Below are 21,391 nucleotides of genomic sequence, written 5' to 3' on the forward strand. Positions count from 1 at the left end.
AAGTATTAATCCTTTCCATTTTCCATTTCATAAAACCATTAGGGAGAGAAAGTTTAAAAATTGACCATGCAGACACCTTCTGCATGCATATTATGTCAAAAAATTATAAAACAAGTGCAGATACATATATACAGAATAATTTAATTAACAGCTTAATTGTGAATTAACTCAAGACTTGAGAGAATTTTAAGGGAAGTTTTTATCAGTGGTCCACACTTATAAGCAGAAGGAATCTATTTTGTAGAGATGGTATTCATTTGAACAATAGAATTTCAGTATCATTGAGATACCTTACGGGTTCGAGAAGTTGCTAGTTAGAGGGTGGGGAAGTAATATAGATCCACATTTATCTGATGGTATGGGTTAAAGTAATACTTGCACTTGTCTCAAGAATTCCTGTTTGTTGCTGCAACAGCCAATGTTAACAAGATGTTCTGAGGGTAGAAATATTCAAATGAGCAGGAAGATAAAGCTAGGATAACAAGCCCAAATAACCTCAAAGGATATATCAGGGTAGTAAGCTATAGAAGAATACTTAGTCTTAACTGTTTCTATAGTAATGTCAGGAATTTTATAATGAAATGGCCAAATTCGTACTCCTAGTTAGGACAACTAATGCTAATGTTAATTTTACCTATGCTCGCAATATTTTATCTTATCAGACAGTGACCACGTGTCAGATGTTTTTAAATATCTACAAATTATAATTTTTTACAAATACAGTGGGGGCCCAACATCCGATGGTAATTCATTCCACAAAAACCCATTGTATGTTGAAAATATTGTAAGTTGAAACCAATAATACATTGATTTCCTGTAATTCGTTCCAAACTCTTGACAGGCGACCCCAACAACACATAAAATAGGTATTTCTTACATATGTGTAAGGCCCCGGGTGCCAAGTGTTCCGTGGCCAAGCGATCTCAGTGCGTTTCTCAAAGCAAGCTAGCTAAAGAGTTTTTGCCATTGTATATATTTGTTTATTTCTGAATACCGCTTTCCTCATTTTATATTTAAGTAACTCTTTTGTTCTACAAGAAGTAGGCAAAGGCCCAGAAAGGAAAGAAACCTTTCTGTTTCGTTTTCTTTATTACTAATACAACTAATAGTCGCTTGGTCACCTTGTGGCACTGCTCCTGCCTCCCCGTGGTGGGGCTGGTAACCTGGGTGGTAAAGACAAACCCCCAGGGCCAAAAGGAGCTGACATGGATATAAGTAACTATCCACTGTTAGAGTCCTCGAGCTCGAGATCAGAAATTCCTGACAACGACCATGACTCCAATCATCCGAAGCGACTAAGGACGGAAAATCAGAATAATGACGTGCCAGCATTTCTTATAATGCACTCATTATCCACGCAACCTGTTGGCAAACTATCGCCTTTTCTTATACAGAAATGTTTAGAATCGGTTTGTGGATCTCCTAAAATGGTTAAATCTGGAGACCTTCTAATTGAAACTTCTAAGACAACTCACTCAGAGAAGCTGTTAAAATTAACATCATTTAACAGTATTCCAGTGTCAGTTACGCCCCATAACACCTCTAGAGGCTTTATTAGCGAATGGGACTTGCTATCCGTGTCAGAATAAAAGATAATACAAGAACTCAGAGAACAAAAAGTGACTCATGCGCGGAGAATAATGACCAAAAAAGATGGCAACCTACTACCAACCAGGTCCGTCATTTTGACATTTAGTACTCCGACTCTTCCATCTTCTGTTAAAGCAGGTTATTTAAACTGCAAGATTCGGCCCTACATCCCAAATCCCATTCGCTGCTTTAAGTGCCAGAAGTATGGCCATTCTCAGACGGCATGCCGAGGCGATGCTGTGTGTCCTATTTGTGGCGCTAAGGAGCATTCCCAAGGAGACTGTACAGCTGCCACTCCTACTTGCCCTAACTGTAAAGGAAGCCATCCTGCCTTTTCTAAAGCATGTGACCTTTGGAAAACAGGCAAACAAATCCAGAAATATAAGGTGGAGCATAAAGTCACATACGCTGAAGCAAGGAAGCAAATACTGTTAACCATGCCTAGCCGATCATATGCATCGGTCACTAAAAACAGCCGGTCAATTTCAACTCAAACAGATGTCTCCATAGAACCAAACATTTCATTTGCCACCTGGGCCAAAACTATGCTAACGTGCAATAAAAAATCTACAGTTAATGAAACCAGAGTGAGCCTATCTTTCATAGGCTTATGCCAGGTAAACTGACCTCATCCTTTGTGATGTTCTCCTGGGCATTCGCTTCCAGAAGAGGCCGGTTTCGTCAGTGTTAAAAACCTGCTTGGGAAGATAACCCTCCTGATCAACAGACTCTTGGGATTCAATTTTAAAGGCCTCAGCTGCTTTTTTATCAGAACTGGATGCCTCTCCATGCTTTTCAACACTTTTGATATTCACCCTTTTTTTGAAGCACTCGAACCAGCCTCTGCTAGCTTTAAAGTCCTCAAAGTGCACAACACTGCCACTGGTTGATGGAGTTTAAGTTTCAGATCGTCATAGATCTGCTTAGCATGTTCGCAAATAAATTGTCTAGGCAATGTGTCACCCTTCATCTGCATTTCCCTAATCCATATCAACAAAAGCCTTTCCATTTCCACAATAAAGTCTCTTCCCTTATGTACCAATGTGGAATCATCACTAACTTTAACACTCTTTAAATTATCCTTTGAAATAGTTGATTGAGGAAAAACCATACTCACGTATTAATGCACTAATTTTTATTCCTTCTCTATGTTTTTTATCATCTTTTGCTTCACTTTCATAGAAATTTTATTCTTAATTTGCAATTTAGGAGCCATCATTATTGAATTAATAAATTCAAAAATAACCACAATTAAATTACTGTAATTATGTATGATTAACAAAAACACACTGCTTACACACTGAACAAGAGCATCAATCAGACCATACAGAAACTCTCCAAAGTACTGTAAACCTGGGAATTTTTATTGAATAATAAAAAATACGCTAATTGGTTGAGAAGTATCGTACGAATGATGTTCCACGGGGCTGGAAATTTCCACCCGTGTATCGTTCCAGCTATGTCGGAAAGCCATCGGTACCTACAAATATCATCTGTTCTTAAAATAAAAGATCGTGTGGTGGTATATCAGTTCCTGAGAATATTGGGTGTTGGTGTCATCGTAAGTTGAGGCCCCACTGTATATATAATTTTAAGCATATATTTTTAGATCTGAGTATACCATAATTTATTGAATTTTTTCTTTTGTGTATATATCTTGATCTCAAAGAATGGGAGTGCAATAGCACATGCTCTTTGTATAGACCAGGGGGTTCAAGCCCTGCTAAATACAGTTGATTTGCCAACCCACACTGGACCGGCATGGCAGATTATGGTCCATTACCATCAACATGAATCCTGCTTCCATCCTGCAGTCGATTGATAATGATTGCAGTTTACCTTTTTTTTTTTTTTTTTTTTACCTTGATATATCTTGATGCAGTAATCTTTTCGAAAGGTTACCAAAAATTCTTTTTATCTTGTGTGGAATGGCCATGGTGCAATATAGCCTTAGTTACTATTGTGGCAGAAAGAACAGAAACCAACCAAACTTGACATCAGGTTCATTTGTGACAACCTCATAAAACCAAATATCTTACCAAATTGGTCAGACAAAAACCTTCTTCATTGAAATAATTGAAGGAAGTTTTTGTGTAATCTTGTAATATTATGACTGTTGAGGTGATAATGTACTACAGCCCAATGATGGGATGTTTTTTTTCCTGCTATTGAAGGAGCCAAACGAAAGAGCAAGCCAGCTTGCTCTTTCGTTTAATTCTCATCAACTATTCTTTCTAATCTGTTAGTAATGACCCTTGTGAACAACTTGTAGATGTGAGATATCAAGCTAATTTGTCTATAATTCCCCCCCCCCACAAAAAAAACACACCACATGCACGCACACACTTTCAACTTTCTTAACTAGCTGTTATGTTGCAACTTCATAGCATGCTACTGACAGAAATTCATATTTGGGCTTTTTTCTTTTTTTTTTTTTTATATATATACATATTTGTATTTAACACTGAGAGCCAAAATTTTGCATAGGAGTATTATTTGACATGATTTATAAATTAGCTAAATTTAAAATAAGATTTTCAACTACAGGTTTAAACATATGCAAGGTGAGCAGCCACTTAGGCCCCAAAATTACTATATCTTTACTATTACTTACTATTTATTTAATATTACTATAAAGCAGCCTTTCCACCAATAAATCAAACAAACAACAATATATATATATTTGTATTAGAAATTTGCATTAATTTGTATTAGAAACAGTAAAATATAAACTTTTATTTATCTTGACTACAGTAATACCCCGACTTACGCTACCCCGACTTACGCGAACTTGGAGTTACGCGGTTCTTGATTTTTTCGTTTGGCAATGCTGCCACCCACTATCTTCAAGGTCGTTTTTCATATGTTATCGATATACGGTGCGACGGCGGAGAATGAGAGCGAAAGATGAACAAAATTCAACTTTGCTGCTTTTATGTTTTTTATATCAGTGAAGGGGAAACACATTTCACCATAATAACATAAAAACCAACACAATTCCAGCTATCGGTAATCTTTAAAATTAATAGATTAATAGATGCAAGTGCAATTAGATCGAGTTTACTACCAGTTTATAACAGATTTCACTAGCAGAAACACAACTGGATTTTTATTGTTTTATGGTAGTAACCCCTAGAAATGTGAGGTGTTAATAGTGGATCTCTGCCTTTATGGTGTTGTTTATTCAGTTGCTACATGCGCGCAGCTTTGTTTATGCGTATCAAGCGTGCCTCCTCGTTTTGTAATTGTGCTTTATTCCCTAAAAATGAGTAAAATACTTAATTAAAAGGTGTGAAAAGGAAGCGTCCTGGTGAAGACACTGCAGATTCAGAGAGAAAAAGAAAAGCAATTATCCATAAACAGAGGCGGACTGGATCAAAAATTCTTACCCGGGAAAATTTATAGTGGCCTCATACTATGGTTTATGGCCAAAATCACACTGGCCCACCGAGGTTTCCCCGGTAAGGCTTATGGCCAGTCCGCCTCTGTCGATAGAGAAAAAATATGAAATTGTGAAACGCTTTGAGCGAAATGAAAGACCATGTGATATTGCACGTGCTACAGGCCTAAACGAAGCAACGGCGAAAAGCACATGACAATTGCAAACTTGAGAGGTTGAAAATTGAAAAGGGCTCAATTGTAAAGGGCTTAAAAATTTTAGAAAACAGACTCCAACGAAGAACGCGTTATAGCTACAAAGCAAGGAATAAAAAAATTATTAGCTTGCTACGAAGAAATTCTGCGTGAAAAAAAGAACGCGCTGTGTCGTCAGACGAATTTGTTAGATTTTATGAAGCCATCGACATCGAAATAACTTTTTAACGTAAGTCATTTGTTTTTTTAATACATATTTTGTATTAATATGTATAAAGAACTGCAATTTTATTAATATTTTTCTTCTAAACTAGTGTTTTTGTTAGTCCTTGGTCCCAATTAAGCAAAATTTATATGTATTTATATGCAAAGTTGTACCCCGACTTACGCGAATTCGACTTACGCGATTTTCGTCGGACCCACCTATCGCGTAACTTCGGGGTATTACTGTACTTTATTGGTCAAGATAAATAAAATTTAGTATATAATTAGAAGATAATTTACCATGTCCGTTACTAGTGCCTTTAAAAAACTTATTCAGAGTTGGAGCTAAGGTCTAATAACAGCTTCAATTTCTGAGCAATGCTCAGATGAACATGCTTTCACTTTCTACAAGTTTTCATAGGGACCACGATGATATTGTAAGTGAGTTTACAATAAGGAAACAAGGCACAGACAAAACCATAAACAGTTTGAGGTACATGCTGCCATGTGCTGAATTCCCAGTTTTCCCAATCTCGTGAGGGAAATTCTTAAATTTCCTAACTATTACATGACTTTATTGCATAGGGCAATTTTCAGAATCATATTGGATTTCACATAGGAAATTCTCTCTCTCTCTCTCTCTCTCTCTCTCTCTCTCTCTCTCTCTCTCTCTCTCTCTCTCCCTTTTTGAAACTTTCTTAATTCAAGTCTTTATTGAATGGAAAATGCCCAGAAAACATGCATGAACAGACTCAACTGTAGCCAAAAATATCTGGTGACAGGCATTTTTGATGCCATTAGAATATTAACCATTGCGATCATTGCCATAAATGGTACACGTAACTTTTGCATTTAATGCAGAAACATCACAAGGAATCGCTGCTTGCAATGCCAAGAACCATACAAAGAATGTACTACAGGAGTAAATAATAAAGCTTTCCGCTGTCTCATGCCCTTGAAATCAACCTCAAAATATAGTTGCGTGGGGCGCCTCCGTAGCCAGGTTGGAAGAAGCAGCAGTGCATAGCACACGCTTCTTGATTTAGACCGCGGTTCGAGCCGTCACCACCAAATACGGAGGATGCGGAAAGGTCAGGGAATGACCACCGCATATCCCGGAGCAATATGGTCTTAGTCGCTAATGCTCCTAAAAACCAAATAACAAACAACAAACAAACAGCTAGACCAGTGACTATGAAGACCTTTCACAGTCACTAATCTTGAACACCAAACCAGAAATACCAACCTGCATTGGTACTTGAAACTTGAACACCAACCTGCATTGGTGCCAGGAATTCACTGAAGGATGCAGGGAGGACTGGAGGCAAGCCATGTGGCTCAGTAAATCCCAATTTATTCTTTTCAGCACCAATGGAGGAGTGTATATGTAGAGAAAACAACTATAGGTACTGGAACCATCTTGTTATTTAACAATGGCAGGTTTCTGTAGGAGGTGTAATGATGTGAGGGGCATGTGTTTGATGATATTCCCATGGTTCCCTGATTCTACTGGGAGGCATCGTGAATGCCAGAGTATATCTGAATATTATTGCAGGGCGCCTCCGTAGCCAGGTGGGAAGGAACAGCAGTGCGTAGCACACGCTTCTTGATTAGACCGGGGTTCGAGCCCGTCACCACCAAATACGGAGGATGCGGAAAGGTCAGGGAATGACCACCGCATATCCCGGAGCAATATGGCCTTAGTTGCTAATGCTCCTAAAAACCAAATAACAACAACAACAACATTATTGCAGATCAGGGGCATATGACGATGTTTAATTTGTATATTTACTGCTATGGACAGGGCTAAGGTGCCAATATATATATATATATATATATATATATATATAATACTTTCAAGATACCAATTACTAGCCCACTCTCCAAATCTCAGTTCCATTGAGATCTATGAGATGAATTAAAAACGTGTTCATCAGCACAATCCTCTGGCCATATCACTCCAGAAATTTAGGGCTGTTTTGTTACATGAAAGGTCCAATATTTCTCATGTTACTTTTTATACCTTATTGACTGCATCCTGCAATTGTTTTGAAGAAATGATTTGGGGCAATACTGGTTCAGCCTGCTGTTAGCTCATGCTCCTAATAAAGTTGTCAAGAAACATATTTTATACCTTAAAGTGTGTGATGCTGATTTGAAATTCATCTTTCTAATATATGAAAAAGTGTGCCATTTGTATAAATATAGAGATATAAAATAGTTAAGTTCATGCTGTACTCTTTACATTATCTGTTAGAGCTCCATTCTTGCTGAAACACTGGCAATTGAGAAAAATGAGGTTTAATAAATAATAGCAGTATCTTTTAAAAAAAAGGCACACTTTTAAAAGTGGGCCATTTGTATAAATATAGAGATATAAAATAGTTTAGTTCATGCTGTACTCTTTACATTATCTGTTAGAGCTTCATTCTTGCTGAAACACTGGCAATTGAGAAAAATGAGGTTTAATAAATAATAGCAGTATCTTTTATTTCATAAATAAAAGGTACATTTGAGTAAAAGTAATCCGAGAATAACTTACCATTTGTAATACTGCATACAGGTTATGGAAACCTCATTTCAGGAAGGACATACATCTGTTGGAATGGATGTAGATAAGAGCAGCAAGATTAGTCAGGGGCACAAAAGGATATTCTTTACAAAATACAAGTCAGAAGGTTGCTTCGCTCCCTTCTGCTTTGTGTCACACGAACCTGAATTTTATGTTTATATATATATATACATATTTTTTTTGTTGGGGGGGGGGAGCCCCCACTTTCCATTAATACAAAAAGATTTTTAACTGCCTTAAAAACATAGTGATGTTAAGTCAACACCAACCTTAGATAATGTTTGATCTTGACTTTGGTTTATTGTTATAATAAAAGCCAATTTCACAGAAAACTGTGTTCGTTAAAAAATGAAGTTATATTCCCCTTTTTGTTTGAATACATATGAATCTGTGGAATATATGCTTTTGATCTAGCTCTGTCACCTGTGACATGTTCACAAACCATTTCTTCCTTATTTCCACTATACATAGTCTTATGATATAATTGTAGTCTTTCAATTTTCATATCTTTCCTTTCTTAATTGTGAATCCTTTAACTTAATATTTTCATATTTTTCAATAATCACTTTGTTTTTCTTCGATATCAGGATTTTTAAGTGCTGCTTCATTACTCAAGATCTTTTCTTTTCTTCTCTTCTCAGCCTTTCTAATACGGTCTTTCTCTTTTCTATTATTAACAACATTGTTAACAATAGTCCTCACTGTAAAAATTGACTCTAAAAAATTAAGAGTTTGTAAAAGTGTCTTTGAGACAGACCTGTCGATCACTTTGTAGTATGATGCAATAGCAGTTAGCCCCACCTTGAGACAGCCCTGTCATTCACTTTGTTGTAGTATGATGCAATAACAGTTAGCCCCGCCTTGCAGAAAGCAAAAAGTGTACACATGAAAAAAGCACTATTTTTCAAAATATTCCTTTATATAGAGATAGACACCTAAATTGTAGCCTATGATGACCTGATCAAAAGTATATATCTTTAAAATGGTTAAGTAAATTAATAGCACCTTTATTCTCTCTCAGAGAACATGTTCAAGGGAATAGAATAAATTTAGATTGAAAAAGGATGGCTACAGAATTTCAGATATAATGTCCAAGCTTGCTGATTATGCATAGGTGAACAGGGTGGTTAATGACAATAATTAGAGTATGCTGCTTCTAGATGAACTTGGTGCTGAAAAAAATATCAATTGAGGTTTACATTGCTCTACGTACTGCATTTGAGTAGCAGTAATCTTGGAATAACGTGCTATTTTGGTAGAACAGAACCAAACCTGGGAGTAATTTACAGTTCAACATGAAGTTCTCTGAATAGTACAAACAGGTTGCTAGAATAGCTCATTGAATTCTGTCAGTGAAATATGTGGCGATGATTATCCCATTATATAGGGTGATGATTAGGCTACATCCAAAATATTGCATACATGTTTGCAAACCTCATTTTAAGAAACACATAGATCTGATAGAGAAGAGCAACAGCATTGATTGGGTATACAAAAAAGATATACTGCTCAAAAAGAATGGGATTTAAATTTCAATCTGTTGTCAGTTAATGCACACTGACTTAACTGAAGTGTACAAGCCTTTCAACAGGTTAATTAACTAAATGCTGATGACATCTTTACTCTTGCTCGGGTGGCGCACAAAGGAACGTATTATTTTATTTATTTTATTTTTTTTTGAAACGGTTTTTCAGTGGAATTATTTTTTGAAAAAATTTTTTGAATGGAGGTCTGGAAATTCTCTTTCATCCAGAGAGTAATTGATTTTTGGAATAAACCTGGTATTGTGGAAGTGGGTATTTTGAACAAATTAATCCTTGCATGGGGATAGCCAAATTTATAATTAACTGATGTGACCAGTAAAAGATTAAAAAAGAAGTGGACAAAATGAATGGTTCTTTAAAGTATCCTCCTGAAAAGATCCCTTGGGGTCTCTTAAGACTCTGCAAGTGCCTCAGGTTAAAGAACATTTCAATAAATTATTATGATTCAGCAATTGAAATGGATATTTTTCTTCCTTCTTTGGCTCGTGCTGTATAAATTTTGCTTCTTAGCACCATCCAGTATTAAGAGTAAATTAAACCTGAAATGCTGAAGGGAAAATTTTTGTTAAATCACATTAACCAGTGGTCATTTTCTGGATGAAATGTTCCAGCAGATTGGACTGAGGCATTAATTTTTCCCAAATATATAAGAAGGGCAATAAAGCTCAATGTGAAAATTACAGCAGTATTATAATAATAATAAATAACTAGGGGGGAGGTTACACCCCTGCTCGCCGGCGCCTCCGTAGGCAGGTGGGCAGGAGCCACAGTGCATAGCACATGCTTCTTGATTAGACCGAGGTTCAAGCCCGTGACCTTGGTCAAATACGGAGGATGCGGAAAGGTCAGGGAATGACCACCGCATATCCTGGAGCAATATTGCCTTAGTTGCTAATGCTCCTAAAACCAAACAACAACAACCCCCACTCGCCAACCTCTGTGCATGCTTTTCAACATAAAAGACACACCTGTCGAAACACATTGATTGATATCTAATCAGGAAATGACCTATTAATTATTTACCTGTGCATTTGTAGTAGGGCTTGCATAAAACCAAGAAATTTCAAAACCGAGTTTAACCGAAGCTTATTCTTAAAACCGGTTTTAAAACCGATTTTCTCGGACTTAGGGAAAATAATTAAAAGCTTATAACACAAGTATTTATTTTATCTTGGGTTGATTGTACAAATCGTAATCAAATCTTTAAACAAATCTGTCATCTCTTATAGTAAAAAAAATAAAAAAATTAAAATGCTCCAAAAAGGTAACCAGGTTGAAATTATACAAAAAAATAATAAGCCCTATAATAATAATAAATAAATAAAAATAAACAGCTTGGGGAAATTACTTTACTATTTATTGCTCAGCTTTTTTCTGAAAATGGCCCTTTAAAAAACACAGTATATTAAGCATTTTTCCTGATAGACTTGACCTTATTTTTTGTTAAAGAGACCAGTGATCGAAAACACTCTCTCAGATTGGACACTTGTTGGTTTAATGGTCAGCAGTGCTCTATAAACTTTCTCCAGCTTTTCACTTCTGCTGCTAGTTGCCTCCGAAATTTTAAATTCTTTGCTGATTTCCAATTCACTCTGATATTTTGAAGGCTCTTCAGTTAATCTCTTTCATATCATACTCTCTAATAATCACTATATCAGTAATAATCACTATCATACTCTCGCATGAGTGTATCTCCGACATCGTAACTAGACGAGTCTTTGTTTTCTTCTAAAAGAACAGTTCATTTATTTTCAGTTTCTTCATTCAACGCTAAGACTCCTTCGGAATATTTTGCAAATAATCTCTGATAAATCTCTTCAGTGCTTTTTCAAAACTTGCTTACTTGGAAAATCAAAAGTTCTTGAACCTGAATCTTCTTTCCTAAACTTTTTGGGGTTGTGTAGATAGCTCAGCAAAGCCACAGTTTGTCACTTTCTTCTTGCATTGTAACGCTGCAAAAGGCTTTGGTGAAACTTTAAAGCAAATGGGGTTTCTGCTGTATCCAGCTTAGCAAGCAGAAATTCTATTGAAGACTCTGCTTTAAGTAAGTCTGTATCTTCTGAGGTTATAGCCTTCAGAATCATTTCAACTGGTCGCAAAGTTTCACATAGCAATTCAAGTGTTTTCCAGTCATCGTCAGACACAGCTTCAGTTGACAGTACTGCACATAGAGCATTTGGAATGCAATTTTTCAATTTCAAAAATCTCTCAATCATAGAATGTGCTATCCCATCTAGTCTTGCAATCTAATGTAAGTTTATATTCTTTCCCATTAAATTTTGCTTTAACAAAATTTTGTAATATGTCATTTTTGGTAGGTGATTTTCGAAAAAGCTTGCAAATTTTTCTGACTTTGTTAATAGTTTGTGCAATATTCGCCATCGGATTGAAGAAATAAATGAGCTCATCGGTAAAGTCGGTTTGATAAAGCATGCCTTGCTGTCTTTCTTCAACTTCTTCATCATCACTACTTCCTTCATTATTTTCATTTTTTTCCTTCATTGTCTTTGGGAGACTCAGAGACTGTCACACCATAATTGATTGCTTTTCCATAAAGTACATCTATAACTGACAGATGTATACAATGGGCTATACATTGTTGATGATTAGGCGTAATTTTCCTGCCAAACTTAATCATCATTGCTGCTCCATCGGTGGTGCAAGCAACAATATCCTCATCCAAGTTTTAACCAAATTCCTTCAAGTGTCCATTCACAATTTGCTCAGTTCTTCTGCTATCAAGTGAACCATTAATCTCAATAAGACCTAACGACCAATGATTGTCTTTTGAATGCACATTTATATTCATATACCTTTTATTTTGTATAGACGTATATTCGTCTAGAGTCAATGAATACCGTGCACCCGAAACCAATGAATTTTTGAAATGCTGAATGAGTTCTTCTTTCTTAGTTTTATAATAATTCAGAACCATATTTTTAATTCCATTCACTGAGGCTGGTGGTAATTTATCGTATTTATTTCTCTGAAGGTGAAGGCTTTATTGTATAAACTCACTCTTGGCAATTGAATTAAAAGAAAATCCATCTAAAGCAGCTAATTTTGAAATCTCTTCTTCCATAGATTTTTTAACGATAAAGTTTTCTAATGTTCTTACCATTTTTACGGAAGGTACACTGTTATCTTGTTTAATGTCAATCTGATGCATTTTCTTTAAATGCAACATCAAAGATGATGTAGATCCTCCAGACGACTTCATTATCTTCTGACATTTCGAACATTGTGCTTCATCTTTGCCTTTTCGAGCAAAATAATTCCATACATTTGATTTCATCTTAGACATATTAAGAGTAATAAATATTAATTAGTAGGAATTTGTATCACCGGCAATTTTAAATAAAAATATTGAAGATAACAAAGGCACAATACTATGCGTCACTCCCGCAAGCACTGAATGAAGAGTCTAAACAAGGCAAGTTTCAAAAGATACAGGTGGGAAGATAAAAGGTACCCCTCTTAGATTTGGGCCACTTGCCCATGAGATTCGTACCTAAACATAAAATAAAAAAAAAAAACATGTTTAAAACATAAAGCAGTTGAACGATCCAGATAAACGAACAAACAAAAGAAAATGTGCATAACAAAAAACTATATTCGAGGGCTAACTAAAAAAATATTCGAATCCGGTTTTAGAAGCTCGGTTTCGGTTTTAACAACTCAATATGAAAACCGGATTTAACCGGTTTATAAAACCAGTTTGCAAGCCCTAATTTGTAGTGACATAATTGCCCCACCCATTTGTACCACGTAACCCGCATCACCTTCTTTCATTCGCTACTCCCCCCCCCCCCCCCCACCAACACCACACAGCTTTCTCAAGGGCGAATAAATATCACTATGTAATTATTTACCTGTGTTTCCATAGGTCACTTAGGAAAAGGCCTTTTGCTTTGGGTTCCATGATGCATGAGGAATACTGTTGCATCCAAAAGAGCAGGACTAAAAATATAAAAATATTTATAAATTATACAAATATTTAAAATATTTACAAAATACTGAACTATTGACAAATATACAAATGTTATGGGGACAGTTGTCTTTCAATGCAACAAACATTGGCATGTGTCCCACATATGCACTCTACATTGTCAACAGAAAGTGTCTGATTCTGCCCAGTAACCCATTTGTGTTACTCCCATTTAACGAAAGTAGAGGTATGATTGTAAATACTTTAGTAATTTGTAAATATTTATATATCATAATAATAATCTTATTATTATTATGATAACCTGTGCATTTATTATTATTATTATTGTTGTTGCCCATATTATTTCTCCCTGTTTGGAAGATTCCACTCCGTGACAGGTACTGCTACCAAGTACACAGGGTGGTTGCAATGTCTGGTGTTACTGTTGGTCGAGGAACTCTCCGACTATCCTACAAGTGTTCAGGATTGCGACTTTCTGTTGACCTATTGCTGCTAGGCTGCTATGTAGGGTCTTTGGCACTATACCGGTGGTTGACATGATGATCGGGATGGTTGTTACTTCTTACACGTGCCACATCTCCTTTGACCTCATGTCTCAGGTTCATGTACTTCCTAATTTTTTAATCGTGTATTTTCTGGTCATCGCTAGTGTTGGGCACCGCTATGTCAATCAGATAGGTAGCCTTTTCCATCTTGTCCACAAGGGTTATTTTGGCGCAGTCCCAGTACAGCTTGTGGGTTGGTTGGTTTGTTTGTTTGTTATTTGGTTTTTAGGAGCATTAGCAACTAAGGCCATATTGTTCCAGGGGTATACGGTGGTCATTCTCTGACCTTTCCACATCCTCCGTATTTGGTGGTCACAGGCTCGAACCCTGGTGTAATCAAGAAGTGTGTGTGCTACGCTCTGCTGCCCACCTGGCTACGGAAGTGCCTCGTGGGTTGGGGTCTCTAATGCTACTTGTAGTATGGTACACTTTCTTTGATCAACTGGTATTTCCTCGCTAGCTTCTGATGTATTATCCTGGCTACTTGGTTACGATGGGGTGCGATGGCCCAGTGGTTACGACACTGGACTACCAGCCTGATGGATCCAGGTTCAAGTGCCACCTTAGCAGAAGAGAAAGCTGCACCATCACACTGGGAGATCAGTTTAATAATAGTGATAATTAGAATAATAATAATAAATAAATAAACATTGTGAAAGTTGCTCCAAGGGACCTACCTACCCCAACATCAGAGTGGCGGCTAAAGCAGATTGTCACACCAACTGGCATCACTCCTGAGAACTACCATTGGACATAAGCCGAAGCTAAACAGGTCCACCTCCATAGATGGATGATGTCGCAGTGAAATATTAATCATACTGCATTGTATGGCGCAGGATAAAGTCACTCGCGTTCAAGCCTTAGGCAGAGGCGTCGGTTCGAAAAATCAGAGACGGTCTCAAAAGGAAGACAGTGGAGCAAAGTGGCACTGTCTCGCATATGGCTACCACAAGAAAAAGGCAACACCACCCAGCCTCACCAACTGGATGTGCTTCCTGTGCAACTGCGCTAGTGACCACCTAGGGAAGGGAGAAAACGTCATTGCATGAAGTGGAGCATCAAAATGAATATGTACATCATGCAAGCATACTATGAAATAACAAAGCTGGAGATCGATATGGTACAGGGCAAGACTACATACTGGAACAATTCCTGGATATTCAGGTCACTGAAGGCGCTTCCGTTTCCATGTGGGAAGGATCAGCAGTGCGTAGCACACACTTCTTGATTAGACCGGGGTTCGAGCCGTCACCTCCAAATACGGAAGATGCGGAAAGGTCAGGGAATGACCACCGCATATCCAGGAGCAATATGGCCTTAGTTTCTAATGCTCCTAAACCCCAAATAACAAACAAACATCAGGTCACTGAACAGCGAATATCAGACCAGAGAAGGGCCATAGTCAGGAAGAAAAGCTCCTGCAATCTTGTTAAAAATCAAGCAGGAAGTGAGCAATCAACTACAAAGGATAAAGAATACAGAACCAGAGAAGGAAGAACGTACTACCACCAAACCAGAGGAGGAAGAGCAAGAAGAAATATAACCCACAGCAGCTGAAGTGGAAAGAGATGAGGTCATGATATCCAGAATTGGGCACGAGTCGGAGGAGGCCCTAACAGAATTCGAAGGAATGGGCCCAACAAAGACTCGTGATGCCGAAGCAGAGCCGAATAGAACCTTGTGGAGAGTCATAGACTACCTCAATCGGCACACAATACCGCATTACCTCGACAGCAGTGGTGCAACACTGCAGGTCATTCACATAGCCGTGTACTGTGCTGCGGTTGCAGCGATGAAGCTTAATGGAAGAGAAACGAGAGACCAACAGCACAAGAACCGAAAACAGAAGGAACTGCCAGCTTGGGAAAGAAGACTTCAGCAGAAGACAGAAGAATTAAGAGTCAAGATAGGCCAATTGACCCAGTACCAATGTGGCAATAGGAGTAAGAAATTAATTGGAAAAATGACGAGCATCCTCAAGAAAGACAGCGTCCACAGCAAACGTGAGACAAAAAATCAGAGAACAGGAGAGTACTTGGACACATTGAAGCAGAACATCCTTGTGCTCAGCAAGAGACTACCGATACAAAGAGAGCTCCCAGAGGAAAATAAACAGCCGAATCTTCAATGAGGACCAAAGAGGCTTCTTTCCTGTCTTCTCTGAGACAGGTAAGAAGGGAACGGACCACCCAAGCAGAAGACGATTGAGGAGTTCTGGGGAAACATATGAATCAGGGAAGTAAGACATAACAGCCGAGCCCCCTGGATAGAACTAGAACACAAGAAAACCAAGGACATACAAGAGATGAGAGAGGGGAGGATTTGGGAAGAAGAAGTAAAACAGACGATCGCGAATTCCAGGAATAGATAACAACCACAACTACTGATACAAGAAGCTCACTTGCACACACAAGCACCTGGCAGAGTAGTTCACCCGAATGATAAGGCACCCAGAGACAATCCCGAAGTTTCTCACTCAAGGAATCACATATCTGAAGCCTAAAGACGAAGATACAAGAAACCCGGTGAAATATAGGCCAATCACCTGCCTCCCAACAATGTACAAGATTCTGACCAGCTGCATAACGAGGAAGATATCAGACCACTTGGAGAGCCAGAACATAATGACCAAACAGCAGAAACGATGCAAGGAGCAATTAGCCATAGATGCCATGGTTATGGAGCAAGCCTACAAATGGGGTGCAACATATACACAGCTACATCAGTTACCACAAGACCTTTGACTCCGTGCCGGTAGAGGTATTTGATGCAAGAAAGAAAGCTTATGCAGCATCAGCCAAAAATAATAATAATAATAAATAAAAAATAACCACTTCCATTTCACCGCCCCTGTTCGTTTGAAATACCTGTCCGGCTGAGCCTTAAACTTATTTAGGCTATCAACTTCCACGACAAGGGATGTAAGTCTGTTCCACCAACCAACCACCCGCTGGCTAAAGGCAAATTTCCTCACGTCTGTGTACATCTGTCTTTCCTCGATTTGAATTTATGCCCTCTCAGGTGATTTTTCTGAGCAAGAGGAAAAATCCCATCGGCATTGAGCATGCTCAAACCATTCAAAGCTTTATACACCTCTATCAGATCACCTCGCTGATGCCTAGTCTCCAGACACTGTAATTTGCAAAACTTAAGCCTTTCTTCGTAAGAGCACCCCTTTGTTCCATTCACTAATCTTGTTGCCCTTCTCTGTACTCGCTCCAGCAGTTCTACATCCTTCTTGAAATGAGGTCTCCAGGCCTGTATACAGTACTCTAGGTGTGGCCTGACCATTGCCTTATACAAGGGAATAATCACCTCCTTATCTCTGCTAGAAAAATTCCTATATATCATTGACAATACACCATGAGCTACTCTTGCAGCCCATCTGCACTTCTCAGAGAACTTCATATCTGCCTGCACAACTACCCCCAGGTCCCTAATAGAGGCACTGAACATATACAAAGTCAATCTGATAGTGATAAACTTCCTGAAACGATGCAAAATGGAGTACCACCATTAAGATAAAAAAAAACATCCTTTGTAGTTGATCACTCACGTCCTGTATGATTTTTTCCAAGATTGCAGCAGCTATCAGGTTCTTTTTGACTATGGTCCTTCTCTGGTTCCCTATTCACTGTGGTGACCTGAATATCCGGGAATCGCTCCAGCCACTTGGTATGTAGTCTCGCCCTGTAAGTTGTCATATCGGTCTCCACTTCATTATTTTATAGTATGCTTGCATGCTGTGCGTATTCATTTCGATGCTCCATTTCATGTATTGCCATTTTCTGTCTTCCCTGGGTGGTTACTAGTGCAGTTGCGCAGGAAGCACATTCAGTTGGTCGGGCTGGGTGGTCTTTCTCCACTGTCTTCCTCTTGAAACCATCTCTGATTTTTCAAACCGACCCCTCTGCCTAAGGCCTGAAAGCAAGTGACTTTATCGTGCACCACACTCAATGCAGTATGATTAATATTTCACTGCGACATCCATCATCCATCTATGGAGGTGGACCTGTTTAGCTTCCACTTATGTCCAGGTGGTAGTTCTCGGGAGTGACGCAGATGGCGCCACAATCTGCCTTATTATTATTATTACTACCATTTTACTACTTGTTGGTATTATTATTATTGTTATTATTTGTATAATAATAACATTATGCTAATATACTAACATTATAACACACTGATCAAAATTTAATCAGGAAATGATCTATGTAATTATTTACATGTGCATTTGTAGTGATATAATTGCCTCGCCCTCTTCTCCCATTGGGTTGAATAAGTAACATAGTTTTCTCACCCTCTTCTCCCATTGGCTCGAATAAAAAACTACGAGGAAAACGTTTTTAATGTATTGAGAGAGAGAGAGAGATAACTACAATAAAGCTCATTGTAAACAAGCACCTAACTGAGCAGTTCACCCGATCATAAGGCATCCAGAGTTTCTTACTCAAGGAATCACATATCCGAAGGCTAAAGACCAAGAAACAGGAAAACCAGCGAAATATTGGCCAATCACCTGTCTCCCAACAATGTACAATATCCTGACCAGCTGCATAATCAAGATGTCGGACCACTTGCAGAGCCAGAACATCATGGCCGAACAGAAAGGATGCCACATTCAATAAGCCTATGTCAAGCATCAAACCTGTTCACGGCGTATATCCATTACCTCAAGCCTTTGACTCTGTGCCTCATAGCTGGCTAATCGAGATTCTGAAATCTACAGTCAAGCCAACAGTGACAAACTTCCAGAAGCAACCACGAAAAATGGAGTACCACCATCAAGGTCAAGAACATCGCAACCAGACCGATACCCATCAGAAGAGGAATCTTTCGTGGAGTTGCACTAAGCTGACTGTGGTTCTGTCTAGCACTCAACCTGCTATCGACCATGCCCAACAACAGCAAGTATGGATATAACCTTAAAGAAGGAAGGAAAAACCTGTACACCCTCTCCCACCTGATGTACATGAACGACATCAGGCTCTATGCGGCAACTGAGCAGGAAATTCAGCAACTACTCTGGATCACCGAAGAATTCAGAAATAATAACCAGATGGAATTTGATCTAGACAAATGGAGAGCCAGAACATCATGGCTGAACAGCAGAAAGGATGCAAGGAGTAATTAACCATTGATGCCACAGTTATAGAGCAAGACCCAAAAATTGCATCAGGCGAATTAGTCAGCCGAAACTACCAGTTGCAGACTGGTAAAGAGATTGAAGCCATGATGGGGAAGATAGACCTAAAAATATCTGTGGATAACACAGGCTCAGCAGCTAGAACACAAGAAGATCAAGGCCTGCCTGACCGAAAAATATCATCAGAAACTCAGAAACCTGCTCAAAGCAAAGCTAAATAGAGGAACGTAGTTAAAGCCATAAACACCTCTGCAGTCCCAGTGCTAACGTACCCCTTCGGGATCATAGATTGGACTAACACCATGCTGGAGGATATTATGAGAAAGACAAAGGCAATAATGACCAAGAGTCACCTGAAGTCAGGTGACTCTTGGTCATCAGGTGACTCTTAGATGGAGAGCACGGATATTTCAGTCTCAGGGAAGAGCGTCCCCTCCTACCCGACAGATCAAACGAAGCTAAGAAGATGGGCAAAGAAGACACTTCATGGTAGATACTACAATGACTTCCATCAAGGCCACATAGATAAAATGGCTTCCGATGCATGGTTCACGGGTGGGATGCTCTTCCCTGAGACTGAAATATCCGTACTCTCCATCTAAGACCAGGAAATCAACACCAGAAACTATTGAAAATAAATCGCCAGGGAGCCAGCAGCGTCAGATGACGAGTGTCAATGATGCCACCTTGCCCCAGAAACTATCCAACACATCACTGTATGATGCAAGATGATCACCCAGACTGAGTACACTTGTAGATGTGGCCAGGTTGACAGGATAATACATCAGCGAGGAAATACCAGTAATCAAAAAAAGTGTACCATATTACAAGTACAAACCCCACGCCATACTAGAAACCCAAACTCTCAAGCTGTACTGGGGCTACGCCATAATAACAGACCAGACATAACCCTTGTTGACAAGAAGGAAAGGTTACCTATCCAATTGATAGCAGTGCCCAATGCTGGGAACCTCCAGAAAAGCCATGAGGAAAACAATCAGGAAGTACACAAACCTAAGACAGGAGATCAAAGATATGTGGCATATGCAGCAAGTAATGGCCATCCTGATCATTGTGTCAACCACCAGTATGGTGCCAAAGACCCTACATATCAGCCTAGCAGCAATAGAACTCCCAGAGAACACCTATAGGGAACTCCAGAAAGTTGCAATCCTGAACACCTGTAGGGTAGTCAGACCTCGACCAACAGTAATGTTTTTAATATAAGACAAAACAACCACCTTGTGCACTTGGTACCAGTACCCAGCACAGGGTGGAACCCCCATCAAGGAGAAATAATGTGCGAACATTAATAATAACTCACACTTGAAAGAAGAAATGTCATTTAGGATTGTTTGATCTTGAAAAAGCATTTGATAATCATTCAAATTTTAGAAAAATATGCCATCACAGGAATAAAAAATTTGTATAAAAATGCTAAATACGATAGAACCTGGATAAGAAATTCCCTCTTAAGAAGTTTTTCCCTCTACTAGGTTTGGTTTCTTAATTCCCAATTTCAACTCTATAAACTGTAATGTATTATTTTCCCGCATAAGAAATTTCCCAGGTAAAAAGCTTTCCCGCATAAAATGTATATGATAAAGAATACAGTAGGGCCCTTCTTCTCGACATTCCGCTAATGCGGCGGTTTCCAATTATATCCATGTTCGTTATGGTCATTGCTTGTTCCGCTTTTTCAGCATTTTTGCACATGACAGGCCCAGCAGAGGGGGTCCGAGAATGGTGTCACGTGCCATTTTATTGTTGGTGATTCAGTTTTCTTGATTCAGTTGGTGATTCAGTTTTCTTGATTCAGTTGGTGATTCAGCACTTGTGTGCTCTACATCTCTTTGTATTCTGGTAATTTTCCAAACTTTCAAACTTTTTAAAGTTATTATATTTAATTATAAATAATAGTTTTGTACTAATTACAATGGCGTCTAAGTGTAGTACTTTTTTTACTAGTGATAAAAAAAGGAGTCGTAAGCCTCTTACTTTAAATGCCAAGTTAGAAACAATTAAACTAAGTAACCACGGTATGTCTGTGGCTGAGATAAGCCATAAGCTAGGTTTGGCTCGCCAAACAGTACAATTGTGAACGCTAAGGAGAAAGTTTTGAAGGGAATTAGAAGTGCTACACCAGTGAACACTAAAGTTATAAGAAAACGTGATAGCCTTATTGCTGACATGGAGAAACTTTTACTGGTGTGGATTAAAGATCAAACTAGTCACAATGTGCCTTTA

The 21,391-nt window shown here is 38.5% G+C and overlaps 1 protein-coding gene across 2 annotated transcripts in view; it reads left to right on the forward strand.

Annotated features, from left to right (window-relative positions):
• Nucleotides 1–21,391, forward strand: part of IntS3 (integrator complex subunit 3) — a 1,056,838-nt gene that overhangs the window by 773,274 nt on the left and 262,173 nt on the right. The window lies entirely within an intron of this gene.

The sequence above is a fragment of the Mastigoproctus giganteus genome, chromosome 2 (assembly GCF_048544385.1).
Source record: "Mastigoproctus giganteus isolate SK-2022 chromosome 2, ASM4854438v1, whole genome shotgun sequence".
Taxonomy (NCBI): Eukaryota; Metazoa; Arthropoda; class Arachnida; order Uropygi; family Thelyphonidae; genus Mastigoproctus; species Mastigoproctus giganteus.